This window comes from Taudactylus pleione, unplaced genomic scaffold (genome assembly GCF_031769625.1).
Source record: "Taudactylus pleione unplaced genomic scaffold, aTauple2 ptg000854l, whole genome shotgun sequence".
In the NCBI taxonomy this organism is placed as follows: domain Eukaryota; kingdom Metazoa; phylum Chordata; class Amphibia; order Anura; family Myobatrachidae; genus Taudactylus; species Taudactylus pleione.
The window spans coordinates 1,800,788-1,816,152 of NW_028285256.1; positions in this window are offsets into that span (position 1 = coordinate 1,800,788).

A 15,365-nucleotide genomic window follows, 5' to 3' on the forward strand; every position below is an offset into this window, starting at 1 on the left:
ATGACGTGTACAGCGGGAGCACACATCTGCTCACAGCCCCCCGGGCAGATGAGCAGAAATGTGCGATAAGTCGGGAGTTTGGGCGCTCAAAGCAGACCGGTTTAGGTGGCTAAACCCTGTCTATTTGGGTGCGACATGTGCGATATGCATGAGCACCCATAAACAATTGAACATCACACCCCACCTCCCGTCACTTTCGATAATGTCAACATTAGCATTAAGCCGCGTACACACTAGACCAGTGATTCCCAACCTCGGTCCTCAAGGCACACTAACAGTCCTGGTTTTAGTGATATCCATGATTGTGCTCAGATGCTTAAATCAATATAACTGAGGTACTAATTAAGTCACTTGTGCTCAAGTATGGCTATCCCTAAAACCTGGACTGTTAGTGTGGATTGTGGTTGGGAACCCCTGCACTAGACTATAAGTTGGACAATTTGAACGATAACGTTATCGTTCATCACGTCCAATATCGTCCAGTGTGTACACGGTGAACGACCAACGATGCGCGCTCCCACGGGTTGTTGAAGATGTCATTCATAGCCTGAACATGCAGGCCAACCTGACGATATCATCAGGTTGTGCATGTTCAGGGATGAGGGAGAGTGCCGACACTGAATGATATCTTTCAGTGTGTGTGCTCAATGTAGTTAATGACATTGAGCCCAGCACTGTAGGGGAAACACTAGATCAGAGGTGTCCTTATTTCTGGCGCGCACAAATTACCTGTCATTACTAACGGAGGCTTTCGTTGAGTCTCGCACCTGCGTTCAGTATTGGCAGCCGGGTCTCTTAGAGTGTACACGATCCCGACTGTGTGCTCAGTTGTGGGCCCTCACCTTGATCAGACTGCGCGCAGCACTTGTATCCTGTCACTTACTCACAACGATGGTGGCCGGTTCAGATCCCCTTTCATGAATCTGACATGTGGAGGGTGTCCCATGGCATCAGGGGGAAGTCAGCTATCCTTTTGAAAGTTTTTTAAAAGACTTGGTCTGCTCTTAGCGCTGTGTGTGTATATATGTTTACAACATATATAGCCACACTTGAGAGCATATGTATGTATGCACTGTATGGGTGTGTGTGTGTGTGTGTATATGTGTGTGTGTGTGTGTATGTATGTGTATATATATATTATGTATATATATATATATATATATATATATATATATATTATGTATATATTATGTATGTGTGTGTTATATATATATATATATATATATATATATATATATATATATATATAGTGTGTTCGCTTCGGCAGCGCATTTACTAAGATTATATACATATGTGTATGATTATATATTTTTCACTTATGTGCTCGATTTGGCAGCACATACACTAAATTTGGAGCCTGGGATTATATAGCCCAGTGTACAATACATTAGTATATGGGCTAGAGCTCATGTTCTACATCGTTTCCTAGGACACATATGTTTTTACTAAGCTGTTTCCGTCAGTGACCTTTTTACGATACGCGCCTACACCCACACCACCCTGCACAGGGTCATGGATGGAAGACCGCCTGGGAATACCAAGTGCTGTAAGAAGGTGGGTGTGTATGTCACTACTGCACTTCATTCTTGACCCATTGGGTTGTAAACCTCCATTATACGTAAGACACGCTAGTCGCTTGAATCAGTTTCACTTCTCAAACTCATTTCTGTGGCATAAACCCCTATGCTATTATTTCTATTGGTTCAGCTGACGCTCTCAGAATAGAGAGGGGTGGCCTTTTCTAATAGGTCTGCTCCTGAATTGGTGCCGTCCCATACACAGTGTGTGTGTGTGTGTATATATGTGTGTGTATATATATATATATATATATATATGTGTGTGTGTGTCCCGTGACTATGTTCTATTTCTATACATGTGTGATCTTGGAGCACTAGGTGTCCATGTACATCTTCGGCTGTTCTAATAGTGGGCATTCTGCCCCGCAACTCTTAGGCCTTGGGCTATCGCTTCACGGCCTTTGAATAAAATCTAGCGTAGTATTGTTCATATCAGTTAATATCTGATACGCCCTATCTGGGGATCTATTATTGAAAATTGCAGTAATTCAGCTCTCACTTGGAGGTATGCTCTCTCTAAGGGCTCGATCCAATTAGGTGCGATGTGCCCTTCGCACCCTTCGCAGCCCGACTCGCCACTGAATTCGCCTGAATTTGCTCGCTGCCCTGGAGCAGCGAGTACTTTCTGGCGAATCCGGGCGACCGTCAAGCACGGCCACTGTCGCAATGACTCGCACACGCGAGTACATCGCACCTAATTGGATCGAGCCCTAAGAACGGTATTCTAAGTACCGTATAGATTAAGCAGATTGGGAGTTTGGATTCACCTGGGGCGGGAGTCTTTCAGTAAACTAACTCTGCTTAGCACTGTTTAGTCAATTTCTCCCCTGGCAACAAAACAAACGGGACTGCGCTCTGTAGCATCCAAATTGTGGGATGGCAGAAATTATATATAGCAGTCAGAGTTTACCAAAAAACTTTTGGTTTTAATCACATATAAAAAGTCATATAAATATACATTTGTGAAGCAAAAAAAATTGCACATAGCATGCTACTACAGTTACTAATAAATGCACTGCTGATCAATAAGCATCTAAATGTCGATTCAGACTATCATTCAATTATTTAATATATGATATAAAATACTGTCCCGCAAGAACATAACATATACTACAAAATAGATATTAAATCTCCTTATGGTGCATAAAAGTTCCTTGATTTGGTGTAAAAACTTAAATTGAAGAAATAGAAAAAAGATCTGTTATGAATGGTGTGCACACAGATTGAATGTCTCATTAAGTATTGATAAATAGTTCATTTAAATATATACTAAAAAAATCTTTAAACCAATTAAGTACATTAATCAATTATTGTTTTATCGGTTAAGGCCTAACTATAATAAAATTAAAGATAAAAATAAAAACATAATAATAAATAATAATAAACATGCCATATGCCAATGACGTGCTCCAAATCAAGAATATCTACTCTAAACCCCTAACATAGACTTGATCCAGTTCACTTAACTCTAGAGCAAATATACCTTTACTATACATATAAAAACAGATGCCCCTTCCCCATATTTATATAAATTGAGTTCTTGGTTGACACACATAAATATAAAGAACTTGATTTCTCTAAAGGGCTCAAAATAGGCTACATGACCCATCCTATATAATTGCCTGATAACAAGACTAGAGTATTCCTAACCAAACTAAAAAATAACATGATTAATTCCCTACATCATTCTTCATGAAAAAGATTCAAATTTGATGTTCTCATTGAGGCCAGTAGGGTACAAGGAATATAACCGAAAAATCCAGAACGCTTCTTGAGAACATAATAATCTATGTCTATCTCCGCCTCTATGTGTTTTCTTAATATTCCTGACCCCAGTGATGATCAGACCCTCTGGATCCCCATTGTGAACGCTGGCGAAATGTCTAGAGACACTATGATGTTGCTATTTCTTAATAATGTTTAAACAATGTTCTCTGAATCTTGTTTTAAGGGTCCGTGTTCTGCCCACGTACTGCAGGCCACAAGGGCACTGCAGAATGTATATGCAATATTTAGACTCACAGTTGATGAAATCTGTTATAGGGAAAGAATCCTTACTGAAGTGAGATGTCACTTGATCTACTCAATTGGCCATAAAATTGCAGGTGAGACATCTATTCCTACCACATTTAAAACAACCTTCATGGCAGTAGTGTTGTTAAGCCAAGTTCCCTATTCCAAACCAGACTGTGGAACTTTTCTCAAACCACTTGGCGCCAAGTGCGACTTGAGATTTCTGTTCTTCCTAAAAACTATTTGAGGTTCGGTCTTCATTATTTCATTCAAGATATTAAAATTAAGAGTTTTTCTAATTAGGGAAGATGTATGGTTAAACTTGGAAATTAAGCAGATGTTAGCTTCTGAAAAATGTTCACTACTGTTAACCGTAAGATCTTTTTTGGGAACTAAGAGATCATTGCTTTCTCTACATGTAGAGGATAACCTCTAATCATAAAGTCATTATGCATAATTTGAGCTTGTTCCCTAAAGTTTTTAATAGAGGAACAATTGCATCGAATTCTATTAAATTGACTGAGGTATGTTCCTAACCCATTGCTTGTAGTGGCCACTTGAATAGTGCAGAAAATTATTCGTATCTACAGTTGTATTTAAAAAAAATTTTGTACAAATTTTAGAGCCCTCCGAGAAGATAGTAAGATCCAAAAAATCAACGTGATTAATATTATGTGAGAATTTAAAATTATAATAATTATTAAGACTGCAAACAAATTCTAGTGCTTTGTGCTCATCCCCATTCCAAATGATAAATAAAGTCTATATAACGGCCATAGAACATCAGATTCGCTCCGAACGGGCCGTTCCAGATGAATTCCTCCTCAAACCTTCCCATATATAAATTGGCGAAGCTCAGAGCGAATCTGGTGCCCATGGCAGTACCCACCACCTGTAAATAAAACACCTCCTCAAACGTGAAAAAATTGTGTTTTAAAATGAATGTGATGGAATCTATAATAAATTGTTTTAAGTCCTGGGAGATCTCTATATCTCTCTCCAAATAATATGCTGATGCCTGTACACCCAAATCATGCGGGATGTGTGTGTACAGGGCTTGTACGTCCAATGTCAAAATTATAGTTTTTCTTCCAACATATATGCTTAATAACGTTCAAAATGTGCATGGTATCGCGAATATATGATTTGAGGGCTATAACATATTTCTGTAGAGAAAAGTATCAATAAACTGTGATAAATTAGACGTGAGGGACCCAATTCCAGAAATAATAGGTCTACCAGGAGGTGCTGTGAGTGATTTGTGAATTTTGGGAATGTGATAAAAAATGGGTATAGCAGGATATTCATTATAAAAAAAAAGAATATTCTTCCTTGGATATTATATCTTCTCGGAGTGCTCCCATAAGTATCTGTTTGAATTCTGTTTGGAAGGTCATAGTAGGATCTCGCAATAATATACGATAAAAAGATGGATCATTTAGTTGATTTAATGCTTCTTTAACATAGTAGTCTCTAGTCATCAGAACTACCCCCCACCCTTATCTGCACTACGTATAACCAAAGACAAATCTTTTTCTAGTTCCTTTATAGATACTCTCTTGCGTAAGGTTAGACCAATGTGTTTTTAAGAACAGATCTGTTTAAAGTCATTCAGTTTTTTTGTAGAAAAAAAGTATTGTGCTAGATTTATGATTCTGTGGAAAGAATTTAGACTTGTTTTTGAATTTCATCCTTTTCTGTTCATTACAATTTTGTTTATTAATATCAAAAATAAGCTAATTGGAGATCAAAGTTGAATCATCTGTAATATTTTCTTCTCTTAGTTCCTCTAGCATGTCTATCATGACTTTATCATCCACATCTAGTAAAATCGGGGACTCCTGTAATTTCACTCTGTCCAGTGTTTTAGAGGCGAAATACCTTTTTCAACAGCGTTCTTACAAATTGATTTAAATCTACAAATAATTTGAAATGGATTTGGGTCTTTACTTGGGGCATAATTTAATCCTTTTTTTAATAATTTAATTTGTGTCTCATTTAGGGTTTTACCCATTAAATTAAAGATTCCTTGTGGTGCAGTCTGTTCTATTTGAGCCGAGGTTGTCTTGTATAATTTTCTCCCCCTCTATTTCCTCTTCTTCTCTGGATCTTTTGGGGGTGTTGTGCATAACAGGAGCATAAGGATTGGGATGGATAAATCTCAGTGCTCTTGGGCTTGGGTCTAAAAAATCATTCTCTGAGATGTTTCTCTGCCTAAATTTTGATTGTGTTCTCCCATCATGGTACACTTGATGGTGAACTGGTTTCTTATTAGACCAATTCAATTCATTTGCTCTAGGGGATTTGGTTTTACGAAAGTGATTCATCTGGTTAGAATTAAAAGTGCCTCTTTTGGTTGGAATTTTGTGCCTTGTTTGGAACAGTATATCTTACAGATTTCATCTACAGGTTGAGTCTCCCATATCCGAAATGCTCGGGACCGGGAGCATTTCGGATTTTGGATAATTTCGGTTAATAGAATACCTTGCAGGGGGGTCCAAGAGATGTCACAGGAGGCCTGGCGTGTGCAGCGGAGGGGTCCGGCAGGTGTCACAGGAGGCCTGGTGTGTGCTGCTGGGGTGTCCGGTGGATGTCGTGAGTGATCCGGTGGGTGTCGGGTGAAGTCCGGCAGGTGTCACGTGAGGCCCGGCATGTGCGGCAGGGGTAGGTCCTGCAATAGGGTACATCAGGTGCTGCGGGGGAGTCCAGCGGGTGTCACGAAGTGCCTGGCTTGCTCTGCAGTGGGGGGAGCGCGGCACATAGACCATGTCCACGCCGCTAATGATTGGTCATTGATCTGTGACGTCATGACGCCAGGTCACTTCATGACGTCACGGCTGCAAAAAAAAACTTCGGTTTTTGGAATATTTCGGTTAATAGAATTACGGATATGGGAGACTCAGCCTGTATTACCAACAGCATCATTACTCTGTGGATGTATATGATCCCTCTTTTTATAATTCCTCACAATTCCCTCCTTATAATCATGATTGTCTCTATTACATTTCTTATTTTTGGTAGATATTATCTCTTTCTCAAAATGTTCTACTCTTTTGTTGGTAACTTGGTCTCTTTCCACAGAGAGAGGTGAGTCTTTATACTTCAATAAAGAATTTTTCGTTTCTTCTGTCTTTATGATCGTGTCATTCACCTTTTTAACGTTATAGGTGATGAGTAAGTCCATAAGTTTAAATGAACACTCATCCAGAGTGTTATGCCATTTTTCAGTTAGACTTGCATCATCTTGTATGGAAAGAGATTTAAAGATACGGAGGCCTCTAAGAATTTGTTTTTTGGATATATATTTATTAAGAGAAATGCTGTCCCACCAATGGTGCATTTCATCCTTCAATAGCTGTTCTAACCTATAAAAGCCTTTAACCATCTCTATATCTGGTTCAGATGTTCCCGCATCCATTATATGTCCATCATTATTTATGTATTTCTCTCTCATTAATCTGTTGCTAAAACATGTAATTTCTGCCATGTCACAATTTCAGATAATCTTAAATAATTCAATAGCTAAATAGTGTGTATTATCAGGTATACTATCACTTAGCTGGCAAACAGTCCACACAAGATTGGAACACAAAATACAGCAACAATTGACCTTGGTGCTGGTTACACTCCTTAGAGTTTCTACAATCACTGTTATAACAAAATTTGGAGAACCTATTTGTCTCTTAATGACTTTCCACACTTTCAGGTATGTGCACACCTAAATATAAACTCAATAGACAACAAAACAAACAGGACTGCGCTCTGTAGCATCCAAATTTTGAGGTGGCAGAAATAATATATAGCAGTCAGAGTTTACCAAAAAACTTTTGGTTTTAATCACATATAAAAAGTCATATACATGTACTGTACATTTGTGAAGCAAATGCCGTCCCATACACAGTTTACACATATATATATAATGTGTGTGTCCCGTGACAATGTTCTATTTCTGTACATGTATATAGAGATATATATTTTACATGTGTGATCTTGGAGCACTAGGTGTCCATGTACATCTTCGCCTGTTCTAGTAGTGGGCATTCTGCCCCGCAACTCTTAGGCCTTGGGCTATCGCTTCACGGCCTTTGAATAAAATCTAGCGTAGTATTGTTCATATCAGTTAATATCTGATACGCCCTATCTGGGGATCTATTATTGAAAATTGCAGTAATTCAGCGCTCACTTGGAGGTATGTTCTCTCTAAGGGCTCGATCTAATTAGGTGCAATGTACTCGCGTGTGCGAGTCATCGCGACAGTGGCTGTGCTTGACGGCCGCCCGGATTCGCCTGAAAGTGATGGGGCAGCGAGCAAATTCAGGCGAATTCAGTGGCGAGTCGGGCTGCGAAGGGTGCCATGTGCCAGGCCGTTGCTGGCGTTTTAACGCCGTTGCCACGGCACATCGCACCTAATTGGATCGAGCCCTAAGAATGGTATTCTAAGTACCGTATAGATTAAGCAGCTTGAGAGTTTGGATTCATCGAGGGCCGGGAGTCTGGCAGAAAACATAACTCAGTTTAGCACTGTTAGTCAATCTCTCCCCTGACCCAGCTCTTTCAGTCTGGGTGTTCTAGTGGTCCGTGAGTCATACAGTGCGGTCCCTCTGTATGACTATATAGGTCTCCACTAGCAATTCTGCTAGTTTTCTACTGCATCCTCTCCATGATGAAGTCCGAGCTGTACAGCATTGGGTCTCAGACCACTTACGGAACTTATTGTTTCTCTGCATACCTGACGCTGCTGGTTGCTGAGATTGGAAAGGTCAGTGAAATTCGATGAGGAGACTTCAGGTTGTTCACAGGTAAGTGGGTTTACTCCACTAAGGCCTGGGCAGATGCTCCTGATAACGCATACCTGACATTGCACCCTAGCTGCTGTCCTAGCAGTCTTCTTCCCATGTATGGTACCTTTTCACGTCCGTTGACTCTACACATTAGACAACACAGCCACTTTCCTTGCAGTCATTTGAACATATTGGGTTCCTGTTAAGACCAGTTGGTCTACATCTTAGATTTTTTTCTGGTTTGTGGGTCCATGGTTCCAACATAGCTTATTCCTCCATTCCGGAGAAATACGTCGTCTGCATCCTCAGGTGTTTGTATCATCCTACCTTACCAGAGATGTTGTCATGGATAGGGAGTATTGTTGGCTGAGGTTTCAACACCGTTTGCAGTCGCTGTTTCCAGTTCCAGTCTTCTGAAAAGTCGTATCCCTCTTTTGTCACTCCTCTGCTAGGAGTGTTATTCATCCATTTTGGATGGACAGTTATTCTCTGGCAGGAATTGTTATATAATTCACCTTTTCTGCCAGATGGAAGACCGGTAGTTCGCTTTGGAGTGCGAGATAAGCTCGCAGGCTGCTTCACGAGGGTTATCGCTCCCTTACGAAGATATAGACTTTTCATAATACAATATATAAAACCCATTCTGCGGATGAACATTTCATGATACTCTAACTAGGTTTATGGTGACTACAGGTCTATTTCTTACTTGGCTGGGATCACTAACGTCCTAGCTTACACGCCTTCTGTATCACTGTATAGGTACATTTTTCAAATAATTGTTGTCCTACCGTCAGTGTGTGTCAGTCCTTGTTGCGGTTGGCCGCTAAGTTGGCAAGTTTCTCAGAGCTTCAACCCGGGAAGTTAGCTTTGGGACGTCCCCATTGTCTATGCTCCAGAGTCCCCTAGTGGATGAAGGAGAAAATAGGAATTTGGTACTTACCGATAAATCCCTTTCTCCCATTCCACAGGGGACACTGGACGCCCATCCAGCGCTGCTTTCCTGCCTTCTTGTTTTTGGTTCATTAATTTTTTGTTAGACTGCAGTTCCTCTGTATTATATCATTGTGTGACTGCCTGTGTTCCCTGCAGTGGGTCACTCTGTTCTCCTTCAGTCGGTGTTTGCTGTTCTGTGGACTCCTCCTTCTCATCTTCCTGTTGTCCTGTCTCCTCTCAGGATCAGTTTCTTAGCTGGGGCTGGTGTGGCAGAGGGGGGAGGAGCCAGTCACACTTCTAAATTATTTAAAGTGCCAGGCTCTACTCTACCACCGTTTATACCCCATTGACTATGCTCCAGTGTCCCCCGTGGAATCTGAGGAAGTGATTTATTGGTAAGTACCAAAATTCTATTTTTTTTGCTACCACTTGACCTGGCACTGAAGCAATTAACTCAAATTAATTACAATGTTTTATTTAATACACTATAGATAGTTGCAGTCATAATGCATAGTAAAATTTAATTGGTACTGCACATAATAAAGATTTTGGGGTCAAATCAATTAGATGCGAGTTTGCTAAAGTTAACTCGCATTATTCAACTTGCATACATTGTGGCAATGAGCACACCTGAAAAATTTGATATTTAATTACAAATGATTCATGGGGCTCATGGAAGGGATGTAGTTATCTCGACCGCGGGGATTCGAGCGCACAGAATGCTGGTGTCGGAATCTGACACCTCTCAGAATGTTGTCAGCATAAGTGTGAGGGTCACACTTATCTTATGGCTTGAATAGCAGATAGCAATGGGAGTACCTTGATAAAGGTCTCATATGGGAACCAAAACGTTGGACTCTACTTCAATATGACACTGCTGGTATGATAATAAACAGGATTTATCTTTTGGCTATTGGTGAGTACCCTTGCAATTTCTACGTCATTAAATATATATATATATATATATATATATATAATCTCCCTTGATAAGGAAATCGATAAGTATGCCTTCGTGGTTCCAAAACACGGTCACCATGACCTTCTTTGCGGATGGTGTTTTAAATTTCTTTGAAGGTAGGAATGATGCGGTTTTCAATTTCATGGCAGCTTGTTTCATCTCGTGTCACATGATGTACCCACTAAGATGTTCAGTTCGTCAGCAATATCGCTCCTGAATCAGACCTTCAATGTGGCACAAATGGTCATCTGTGGTTGAAGTGCTTGGCTGGCATCGCTGCTCATCTTGAACGGCTGTCCTGCCGTTATCAAAGGCAGTGAGGGGACTACTCATTTAGTGTTCTGGCAGACCGCAGTGTAAGAAGCCACGCAGATGAAGGGGTAGTAGAATGAAGGGAAAGTACAGGATTAGGAAAGGATACCAGGCACACACTAAGCAGTGCAGCCTATGTAAATGGGGGTGTGCTGCCTTTCTAAGGCAACAGGCAGCACGTGGCACAGTCTATTATAATGCAAGCCTAAATCATTTAAGACTGGAATGCCAGTTCATGGTACCCTGCCAGATCTCAGTACCACATCACCTAGTTTGGGAATGGCTGCACTAAGGCAGTGCATGTATTACAAAATATACCTTCATTTACAGCAGAAAATCTTCCATCACTGATGTTATTAATGCTGTGACTTGCTATGGTTCTTTGCAGTAGACTCTACAAGGTTATTGGAAAAAAAAAAAACGCACTTGTCCCTAACTTTTCCGAATTCAGTGCATACATGAAAACCTGTAACTTAGGTTTACCCCATGTGGGTATTTCACTCGTTTGGGATTGGCCTCCTCCAACCTGCTTGCTGCATCCTTCAAAAGCGTTTGTAGAAATTGCAATACTGCTGACACACTGCTCAGCTTTACCTTTCCTTTTATTTTACCCTTCCTAGTGCTTCCTTTATGTAGCAGTGTACACAAGTGCCTATTATATCCTGTATTAGGTATGCTATTTGTATAGATTCACAACCAGATTTTCTCCTGGAGCAGCAGACTGGTGTACTCTGGCTGCTTGATAAGGTGAACCCATGCGGTACAGATGAAAAAACAAGAGATATGGTAAGAACTTACCTTTGTTATCTCTGTTTCTACGAAGTCCATAGGGTCCACCTTGGGGTATAGCTTGGATCTGGATCCACGTGCACCATACAGTTAAAGCTTTAGCTCCCAGGATGCACTTGGGTCCTCCTCTATACCCCGCCCCCGAGCCACAGGCACCTCAGTTGGTAAGTAGCCTAGGCCGAAGGAGGAGACTAAACAGAGAGAAGGAAGACAGGAACACACAAGAAACCATACTCACAGAAATGGGAGACGGAACACCGGTGACCAGTACCACAGCCCATTTGAAGCCAGGTGCGTCAGGGCGGGCGCCCTGTGGACCCTATGGACTTCGTAGAAACAGAGATAACAAAGGTAAGTTCATACCATATCTCTTGTTTTCTACTTCAGGGTCCATAGGGGGTCCACAGGGTTGACCTTGGGGATGTCCCAAAGCAGTTCAACTAAGGGCGGGGACGCTCCTGAGCAGAAAGGAGAAGCCTGCGCCCGAAGGATGCATCCTGAGAGGCAAAGGTGTCAAACGCATAAAACCTCAAAAATGTCTGAATTGAAGACCAAGTGGCTGCCTTGCACAGCTGAACAGCGGAGGCACCACGTCTAGCAGCCCAAGTAGGGCCTACAGACCGAGTGGAATGAGCCTTAACCGAGGCTGGAACAGGCAAACGTTCCTGTATATAAGCCTCCCTAATAACAGAACAAAGCCAACGGGCTAAAGTTTGTTTGTTGGCAGGCCAACCCCTCTTATGGAAACCAAAGAGGATGAACAATGAATCGGACTTCCTAACAGAGGCCGTCCGTTCAACATAAATTCTGAGAGCCCGGACCACGTCCAGCGAAGCCTCACCAGGCGTAAGACCCGGAGCCTGAAAAGCTGGCACCACAAGTTCCTGATTTATGTGGACCTTAGAAACCACTTTAGGCAAAAACTCAGGAAGGGGGGGCTACAGGAAAGTGTCCCCAACTCGGATACCCTCCTGGCCGAAGCAAGAGCCAGGAGAAACACAGTCTTAAGTGTTAACCACTTGAGGTCAAGAGGCTCAAAAGGAGGTCGCTGCAGGACCCGAAGAATCACCGCCAATTCCCACGGAGCCACTGGAGGCACAAAGGGAGGCTGGATCCTCAGAACACCTTGGAACAAAGTGTGAACGTCAGGCAGTGTGGCAATCCTTCGTTGGAACCACACTGACAGGGCCGATACATAAACTTTTAGGGAAGCAAGCCGTAAGCCCAGGTCAAGACTTGTCTGCAGAAATGCCAAAATCCTAGAAAACTCTGAACACCCGAGGGTCATAGCTTCTAGACTCGCACCACTGAAAGTAAGTGTGCCACACTCTGTGGTAAATCCGTGCAGAGGCAGGTTTACGTGCCCTAAGCATGGTACTGTCAACAGAGCTTGAAAAGCCCCAGGACCTTAAGACGGCTGTCTCAAGAGCCACGCCGTCAAAGACAGTCGACCCAGATTCGGGTAAAAAAAAAAATGGTAGTTGGTAGGTTTTTTTTGTGCAAGTTTAGAGAGGCATGAAGGCAGTCAGCATTAGGAGGATGTGCTGATGCTTATAGTGCCATGTGGAGGTTTTTAGGGGTACCTCCAAGGTAAGTTAGCTCTCAGCTTTTATATGTACTGTTATCATGCAGTACATCAATTGTAATTATATGACCCAGAGTTGGTGCTACCATTATGTAGCGATAATTATTTTGGGGTGAGCATTTGGGAGTGGGGCCCCCGGGGAGGTTCTGACTGGGCCTTTCTCATGGCATCACCACTTAATTCACATAGAATACCTTTATCACTTTTCTATTTGTTTGTATATTATTTATGTCATTTTAATTCTCTCATTTTATTAACACTTATTGATTTATACATCTTTTCTTTATACTTCACTATCACCTTTTTCGTGTGATGCCCTGGGGATGGCCCTTGGTTGGAATTTTTTTGGGGTGCCTTGCTTCTCGGACGTGAACCCCTTAATGCTAGGGACGCCAGTATAGAGGAGCCTTGACGATTGGCCTGGCGCTTATTCATATAGTTGCAAATGTATGTAACTAATACCTCTGAATCGCTATTATTATGTAGGATTTAAGTATTGTTATTGCTGCAGTGTGCTGGGGGGGCAAATCTCTTTTTTGTCTGTGGCCAGATCCGGGTAAAGGAAGGGACCCTGAGACAGCAGATCCCGACGTTGAGGCAGAAGGTACGGAGCATCTACAGACAGGCCCCTGAGATCGGAGTACCAAGGACGTCTGGGCCAAGCTGGAGCCACCAGCAGAAACGTGCCTCCGTCCTGTTTGATCTTTCTGAGTACCCGAGGGAGCAGGGAGACTGGAGGAAACAAACAGATACGCTAGGTGAAACGACCATTTCACTGACAACGCATCCACTATGCTTGCGCCTGCGTCCCTTGTCCTTGAGCCATATATGGGCAACTTGTAATTGTGACATGAGGCCATCAGGTCCAATTCCGGCAGTCCCCACCTGTCCACGAGAAGTTGAAACACCTCTGGGTGAAGCGACCATTCCCCGGGATGCACGTCGTGACGGCTGAGGAAGTCTGCCTCCCAATTGAGGACTCCCGGGACGAAGACTGCCGATATTGCTGGAAGGTGGCACTCCGCCCAAGTCAGGATTTGGGACACTTCCGACATCGCAGCTCGACTGCGAGTTCCTCCCTGGTGATTTATGTATGCCACCGTGGTGGCGTTGTCTGATTGCACCTGAACTGCTCTTCAGAGAAGAACGGTGCCTGACGCCAGAAGAGCACGGTACACTGCCCGTAGCTCTATAATGTTTATGGGAAGGACGGCCTCCTCCGCCGACCAACGGCCCTGAAGAGACGAGCCAGTCACTGCCCCTCAACCTCGGAGACTGGCATCTGTCGTGAGCAGAACCCAGTCCGGAATCCAAAAGGGGCGACCATGGCTGAGATGAGCTGACTGCAGCCACCACGCCAAGGAACGGTGCACTTCCAGGGACAATACCAGCATCTGGGATCGGATCCGGCGGGAAAACCCGTTCCACTCCACAAGAATCTGCCCCTGCAGGGGTCTGGAATGGAACTGGGCGAACTCCACCATGTCGAATGCCGACACCATGGACCCCAGGACTCTCATTGCCGAATGTATTGACATCCTGCCACTGCTCAAGCAACCGTGTATCCTCAGTTGTAGGGAAGATACCTTTTCCAGAGTCAAGAAAATCCTTTGTTGACTGGAGTCCAGAAGTGCTCCCAGATGGACCATCCGTTGAGATGGGATCAGAGACGACTTCTTCCAATTTATTAACCACCCGTGTGCTTGAAGACAAGCAATTGTCAGGTGGAGATGATGAAGCAGCTCCGGGGAGCTCGCCAGCAGCAGCAGATCGTCCAGGTACGGCAGTATCCGTATACCCTGACCCCGAAGGTGGACAGCCATGACTGCCATCACCTTGGTGAAAACCCTCGGAGCCGTGGAAAGACCGAAAGGCAACGTCCGAAATTGGTAGTGATGGTTTAGGATAGCAAACCTCAGGTACCGCTGATGTGCCGGTGCTATGGGCACATGGAGATAGGCGTCCTGGATATCGAGGGAGACCATGAAGTCCCCCGGTTCCATCGCCAGGATGATGGACCGCAATGTTTCCATCCTGAACTTGGGAACTCTGAGGTACTTGTTCAGAGACCTTAAATTCAGAATAGGGCGATGAGACCCATTGGGTTTCTGCACCAGAAGCAGAGATAGGAAGCTTTGGACTCGTCCAGCAAAGGACTCGTGCAAAAAAATTGGTGGGGCGGCTTGCACCAAAACGACAGGGCGTACCCCTGAGAGACTACTTCTCGAACCCAAGCATCCGTGGTGGTACTGAACCAAGACTGGGCGAATCTGAGAAGTCGGCCTCCCACTCTGGGGTCCCCCAGAGACAGGCCAGTCCCGTCAGGCAGCAGGTTTATCCTCCTGTTTGGAAGAGGGGCGCCGAGCATTCCATGCCTGCTTCTTGGGTTTGGATGAGGCTTTGGTCGCTGAATGTCT